The following is a 7,595-nucleotide window of genomic DNA, read 5'->3' as shown; positions in this document are numbered from 1 at the left end:
GCCTGTTTACAAAGCAGCTTTTTAATCTAAATCTAAGCATCCTTGTAATCTAGATCTCTAAATTACCTAAATCTAGATATCAGATATTTAAGTTTTAGTTACAGAGAAATAAATATATATATATATATACATGTTCATATTATTAATTAGCATTTACATTTAAAACTTCCATTAATTAATATTTTCCATATTCCTTTCTCATGTCAATATTTTAATAATGTATTTGAAAGTGTGTTTAAAAAAATAACTATACTTTGTCTTTGGTTCCTTCTTCGGAACGGAATGATGTCACTGTTCTCCATGACCTTTGGCTTCAAAGATCAATATTGGTCAATACTGATCAACAAATTGTGTTTTTTCCTACAATTTCCTACAAAGTGGTTAAGAGCCAGTTTAATCCAATACCTGTCAGCTGCTGATGTGTTACAACTTGACTCATTCTGATAGTCTAATTTCAACCTGAAAAGATTCAAAATGGTAATATTATGGATCAGATGAATATTATTTACATTAGAAAGATGCCTACGGAGGTGTGATTAAGAAAAGAATTACTGTCTTCTATAAAGTCAAAGATAATCTGTTCCTTTCTAAACAGTCACAGCTTTCCCACTGCATTATGCAGAGGACTCATTCCCCCCAAGTACTCTACCAAGCCTCCTATAACTAGCTCAGGCTTGAATATCCATTTGGTTTTATTTTTGCACTTTGAAATGGAACGTCTCTTTGGAGACACTGAAAACCAAAACATTAGAAGGACATACACACTTAGAGTTGTCAAAACAATAAATCTCTCTAACCATCAGTCAAGCAGCACCTCAAAGACAGTCCATCCTTTAAGAGATGAGGCTTATTGGATACACGTACAGCTATGCCAAAGGAGCATTAGGAATCACAGGAAACTGGAGCTTTTATACCCCTGAGGTGTGTGCAGATTTGGATTCTGTAACTTAAGAGTTCACAAGCCCAGAGTTTTCACTGGATCACAGGGCATTTGTTCTTTGCCAGTTTCTTTGTGTAAGGAAGGTAACACCTCCACTCACATCAGCAGTCACTTGTTCTGCTCCAGTTGCAATGCTCCTTCCTTTCTGCTTCGCTTTGGAAATCTTCAATCTCTAAATGAAAGCTAGCTTTCTCATTTCTCAGGGGAGATTAAACTGGTTGACCTACTGTAACATCACTAGCCTTATTCTATGCCAAAATATGGATTCCTTATTTTAAAAAGTGAGTGATCACTTTAAGAGTAATGACATATTCCATTAATGGATCTTTACTGGAGTCAAATAGGCTACACCTACACTGCACAAGGGCTGAAGCTCACAGGCTCTGCTGGAGGCTAATTTCAACATACATCTAATTTCCCTATCTAAGCAAGTGTCCTTAGAGCAGGGTCTGACAAAATTTACTGGTATTCCCAGGTGTGATTATTACAGAACACATCTTTATAGTTGAAAGTGAGACAACATTTGAGGCTAAACCGTGCTCTAAATGCAATTCACCTCAACATAGAGATGAATGATGAACGTTTGGAAGAGTTTCCCTATGAGGAGTCATTAATAGAGATAGTATGAGAAATAATTTCCCTATTTATTTCTCAGCTAAAGTTTCCCTTTTCAGATAATACAAGATCTAGGACATAGTTAATGAAACTGATCAGCTAGTAGGCTTATAACAGAAGCATTTATTTACACAGTGTAATTATTAGGTGGAATATATTGCCACAAAATTTTTGGAGGCCAAAATAAAAATAGCTTTTAAAGTTATTGCATGAATTAATGGGAAAAAATGCCTCTCTTTCTCTTAAACACTGTGATCTGCTACCATCTGAGTCAGAAAATTCCTATGTCACAGATTGCCAGAAGCTTGGAAGACATACCATACTTGGAAGAAAAGTATCATTGCATGCTTCCTGTGTTATTCTGTATTTCTTTTTTCAGCATTTGCTGTTGGTCCATGTGGATGGTCTACGATCCACCTGTTGCCTGAATATGGTTATTTTCATGTGTGAACAGATTTTAAAGAAAGACCTTAAACTTCATGGATGAGTAAAGACACCAAAGTGAAGTGTTTTGTTTTCAAAGGCATGGATACAAGAATATGAAATGTAGTATGCTGTGAAATGCTTATCTATGTAAAATATGAAAAGAATGCAAATTGGAGGTTAAACAAATGTAAACTACTCTTAATGTCCTTGAAGATTGTGGATAGGTAGTTTCAGCTATATCTGTATAGCATGGATCCCATGCAGCCACAGCATAATTAATGATGTATTTGTTTAATGAATTGACCTTGCTGAACTACCAAAATGCTAAGTATTGAGCAAGTAAACTAAAAGCCTAAGGAAATTTAGGGAATCTACAGTAATGCACTGGCTTTCTGTAACCTAGGTCCTGCGTTCCAACTCCAACAATTCCAGTGAAGGAATTTCATTATACACAATACAAATTTCACCATTTTGGATTAATTAATCTTTGAATGAGGCCTTTTGACACTGTCTTATAACGTGAAAAATAGTTGGATATCTAAAGTAACCCCAGTAATCATTAATTTTCTAAATGAAGGTTAGAAGGGCAGTTTCAGATCCCTTTTTTTCTTTATCCTGCTTTTCTGGTATTAATCAGTCTGTCCTTTGGCTCAACTGCATGGGCATTAAAAGTATCCTGTTACACTGCAAATAAATGTATCAATCAAAAAAAAAAGTCTTTTCCACCTACATCATATAAGCTCTGTGAGATAAAGACTGTTTTCTTGGTTACTCATTTCAACGGCGCAATAGAACTTGACTCTCAACCGGTTGTCAAGATTATTCTAGATGAGGAAAGTTTATTAAATTTTTCTCTTAGTTCTTTGCCGTTAAGATATGGCATATGAAATCTGCAGTACCAAGTGCAGTCACAGTAATTAAATTCTTTATGTAACTCATTGTAAGGGTTCACTGTTTGAGTCTGCTATTTAAATATAATAGCAAATATCTGATCATGGACTATCCATTCTCTAAGCCTCTTGAAGAGTTTCTCCATGTTCTAAACAACACAGGTATTTTACCCAGCTCTCTGTCTGTGTCCAAAAAGAACTACGTGGATTAAAAATGTGGCTTTTAAAATATGTGTCTAATGAGCTTCTGTGTTATGTCTGTTTTTGTGATTTTTTTTTTCTTTTTACCAGAAATAAAACACATTGCAGTTTGAGTTAGAAGCAAGTTATGAAATACCTGATGTGAAACAACTGTGGTCTAGATGAGTCAAATGGTTTTGCCTGGTCACAAGACAGACAACATAAAAGAGGAATTGCAGGGAAATTATCAGCTAGTGAAGCAGAACTTTTGGCTAAGAGAAAATACCTCTTAAAGAACATTGTAGCACCTCAAGGTTTGGCTAAAAAGACTAATAATATATTCTAACTGCTTTTCATTTATTGTATTAAACCTATTCAGCAGCAACAGATTGTCTGACCTGTGCATGGGATTAGTTTCCAATGAAGCTGTTATATTTCAGACTCCTAAAAGCAAGAACCACTTGACATCTGGGAGTAAAGGGCAACAAATATATCACAAAATTTAATGAAACCCGTAGAAGTAAGGGTTCAACTAAAGGTGAAAAATAATCATGTTATAAATGTCAATGGGTAGTATAGGCTATTACAATATTACTTTACTCCTGCTTTTAGTAGGGTATCACCACTCTTTTCAATTGGCTTGCACCACTGTAAAACTGGAGCACTTAGGTTGCTTTAATTTATAATGGGATATAATTTATTTGGAGCTGAAATTCCATCAGTTTAATGGCACAGTGTCAAAAAGTTTAAGCTACATCCATGAAAAATACAGATTTTTCTAACTATGTGCAAGTGTTAGTGCTTTTATTCAAGTCTGTATTTGACACTGCATCAATAACCAATATGAAGAAAACAGCACAGATTTCCTTGTGCTCCAAATCAAGCCCAGCAGTTCTACCAGTTGGACTCTAGTCTACCACCACAAATCTAGTTTGATGCCCTCAACTAGCATCGTCACAGAGGACAGAAAGGCACAATTAAACCTGTATTTCACATGTTCCCTTCTTGTCCCAAAAGCAGATTTGATGGAAAGCAGGATGCTCTGAGCTGGCCTCCTCTTGCTGCAAACACTCAGGTGCACCACAGACATACCAAACAGCAGCCAGGCAAGAGCAGCGGTGGATAAACTCTTTCCTTGCCTGGCCAGGGAGAGGCAGTGCTTCCTGTAACACGGGAAATTTTGAAAGGGATGGAAATTGAATCTAGATCTTGTAGACACTAGAATTCCTCATGCCTCATACTCATGTAAATATCCTAACAGCACAGGTATGCAATAGTTTTCAGGATTTAGCATAATCCACAGGCAGCCAGGTCTGGATGCTGTTAGGAGCTGGAAATTGATCTCGCACACACCTGAACTCTCCTTGTTTTGTGCCACTCAATTCATTCTAAGCATTTTACTGGATTTACAAAGCACTTTTTTCAACACTTATTCAGAGTATTTTTTCCCACTTAAACCACCTTAAACTACTGAAAATAGACTGATTGCTTTTACCTCTCTCAGGTGACAGTTGTTGGCATCAAACCAATATTAATGTTGACCCTCCAAGAGAAAGCAATATACTTTCTGAAAGCAAACTGAGAGAAAAGCATGTGTGTTGGGGCTAGGGAGGGCAGCAGCGACACAATCAATGCCTACAAATACCTGTATATCAATACAGGAAAAAAAAGACCTGCAGTGAGAAATTTACTGTTACTTTTCAAATAGGAGAAACCTGTATAGGTAAGATATACATGGGAATATTTCCGTTGATTTCAGTTCACTTCAGTTCAGTCCATAAAGAGGTATAAAGAAATTATTTCATTACAGACTGGTTCACTATTGCACAGTGTCAGACACAGAGAAAGTCTGCATTGCTACTGTCGATGCAGTACCTGCTGCGGAGGCAAAAATCTCTAGCTTCCAGTGCCAGCTATAAAAACACCTTAAACCCTTCAAGATCTCAGGTGATCTGAATAAAGGACATCTTTTTATCCACAGTGTAGTGGGCTTGGTACCAGTGTGTAGGGAAAGGCTGTGGAAAATACTGCAAGGCAGGAAAGCAGCATCTTCTTCCTCCCAGTCACAGTCAACAACTATTTGCATAATTCATTTGCCTACTTCTTTAAAAATAGCTAATGCTAGGCATGGCTGATCTAAATAAAAAATTATTTTTACCACTTAGAGTATATGTAAACACTTCCTCCTTCATGCTAATTGCAGGAGTGTAATTTCTATAATCGATATGATTGTCTTTTGCTTGGCTTGGTTTGCTGGTACTCTATTTCCACCTATAAAATCCTGTGGGATGTAACTATTACTGTGTCAAGTGAACTTTGCTTTGGTTTAACAGCTTAAAGAATGGCAAACGCTGTGAACTACACTGCAATTGCTGAAGCATCAGACACTGACAATGTATTTTTTTTTCCCTTCATAAAGAGGACATGGTTGGCAAGTGGAAGGCCTGGGTGACACTGTGAGGATGTCTTCATTTTCTCTCCACGGCAGCAAGCAGATATCTTATTTATTCAATTTCAGTACGGCCTGAATAATGTTGAGCTTCGAGCACTAGAGGATATTTCATGCAACATTAAAAAAAGTATAAATAATTCCACATGCTACTCAGCTTTCACAGAGCTGCACCTAAATCACCACTTCATATATTGTAACATCAAGACGTAGGCTCTGCTATAGCAGTTTGAATAATGCAAGAAGAGGCCTATATCAGGAATTAGGGTAAGAAATTTTCTGTTGATATACTTTCTGAAACCTTCAGGAACTGCTAGCAAAAGATAAGTTAGCTGATTTTTTTAAGGGGACCTGTAAATGGAATTGTCGTCTGCCTTCTCACAGCCAAAGAGGCTCAGAAACACACGGATAAACGCATATTTGTCTATAAACAGAGAAACCTAGTAAGCCCAATTGGAAATTAAGATAACAATGAAAATATGGCTCATTAACCAATTTTCTCTCCCAGTATCTTCATAACTTTTCTTAGTTTTCATGACACCAAGCATACCACTGACAGCCAAATTCTGGTTACTTCGTAAGTGAATTTTATATAATCCTATTCCAACAGTCTATGTAATTCAATGACACTTTAGTATTTGCTTTAGTCCAGCCAATTTCTGCACCTAGAACAGACCTAGATAGACTTTTCAACTCCTTGGGAAAAAAGCAACTGCCTTTAAAAAGAATAACTATTTTTATGATTTAAATATGTTCTTTTAAAAATATTCCCTCATTGCTATGGAAGCTACAATGCTCCTGTATCCTTCAATACATCTTAACTAAATGACAGCTATGATTAGTTAAGACAAAGTTGCATTGGGTAGGATGGTCACCTTCAGTATAATTAAAAAGAAATATTCTAGTACAGAAGAAGAGTCATGCTATTCCTGTTTTCCCAAGCTCTACTGCAAATATAGGCTGACAGGTTAATAAAAGCATTTCTAAACAGTTGTAAGAAATCAGCCATCTGATTCAAGAATTTTGTTCCTCGGTTAACTTATTATTTAGCTACTGAAAACTTCATTTTTCCATCTGTGAGATGACAAAATCCAATAAAAACAATATTAATATTTATGTTCTGAATAGAAAAGGCTTTCAAAGCACATTCATAAAGTGGAAAATAAAAGCAGAAGTTTATCCAAAACTTTCTGTTATTTTGTATATTTAAAATTTTTCAGCCTTGTTGCCAGGATTTGTTGGCTTAAGAGCAAGAGGTTACATTTTATAAAAGTTATTAATATGGATGGATGGTGATTCAACTTTTATACCATTTGAATGGTAAGTCTCTATTATATGGGTCAGTTAATTTTAACTACGGTTCATGCTGTTAAGAAAATTGCCCACAGGTGAGATAGAAATATATTTAAAATTTTAAATGTATCATGATGGTAGTGTTTACATCCTATATAAAGATCATACAATAGAATGTGTGTGCATATGCACACATATCAGAGCTACCAGCAAAAATGATATGGATATGAAAATACCTTGGAATTAACAGTGAACTTTTTCTTTCATATATAGGGTCTCATTTTTAATTGATCATGTTGCTGCTTTTCTAATTTAACTTGTAGTGTATATTATTACAGTATAAACCCAACAGTGAAGATGAAGAGAGTAATTTGTGTTTATGCACATAAAAAAAATAGAATCTGTCACTGACCATGGAACTAGGATAGTGAAAATGGTCTGTAAAATACACATCTCTCTGACGTCAGGCTCTCTGGATTGCAGCCGCTGCTTTTCAGGAAAGGGGAACATTCAATGGACTGCAACAGATTGACTCCCAAAGTGGTGTATGTTGTTTATGTAAGGCACTCATGTTTTATTGCTGTGACTTGGCACCATCATGTGGCCACTTTTGAGTTTGCTCAATTTAAGTAACAATTTACATAGAAAAACATTTGCAATGAACTAGTTAGAATTTACAAATTATTTCAGTCTATTTTAGAAAGAGAGGGTACATATCTTCAATATATGTTCACTAAATTCTGAACACGTTATCTTTCAATTGTCCTTTTTTCCCTGAACCCATGTTCATTTAATCATGGCT

This window comes from Athene noctua, chromosome 2 (genome assembly GCF_965140245.1).
Source record: "Athene noctua chromosome 2, bAthNoc1.hap1.1, whole genome shotgun sequence".
In the NCBI taxonomy this organism is placed as follows: domain Eukaryota; kingdom Metazoa; phylum Chordata; class Aves; order Strigiformes; family Strigidae; genus Athene; species Athene noctua.
This window is presented reverse-complemented; position numbering follows the sequence as displayed.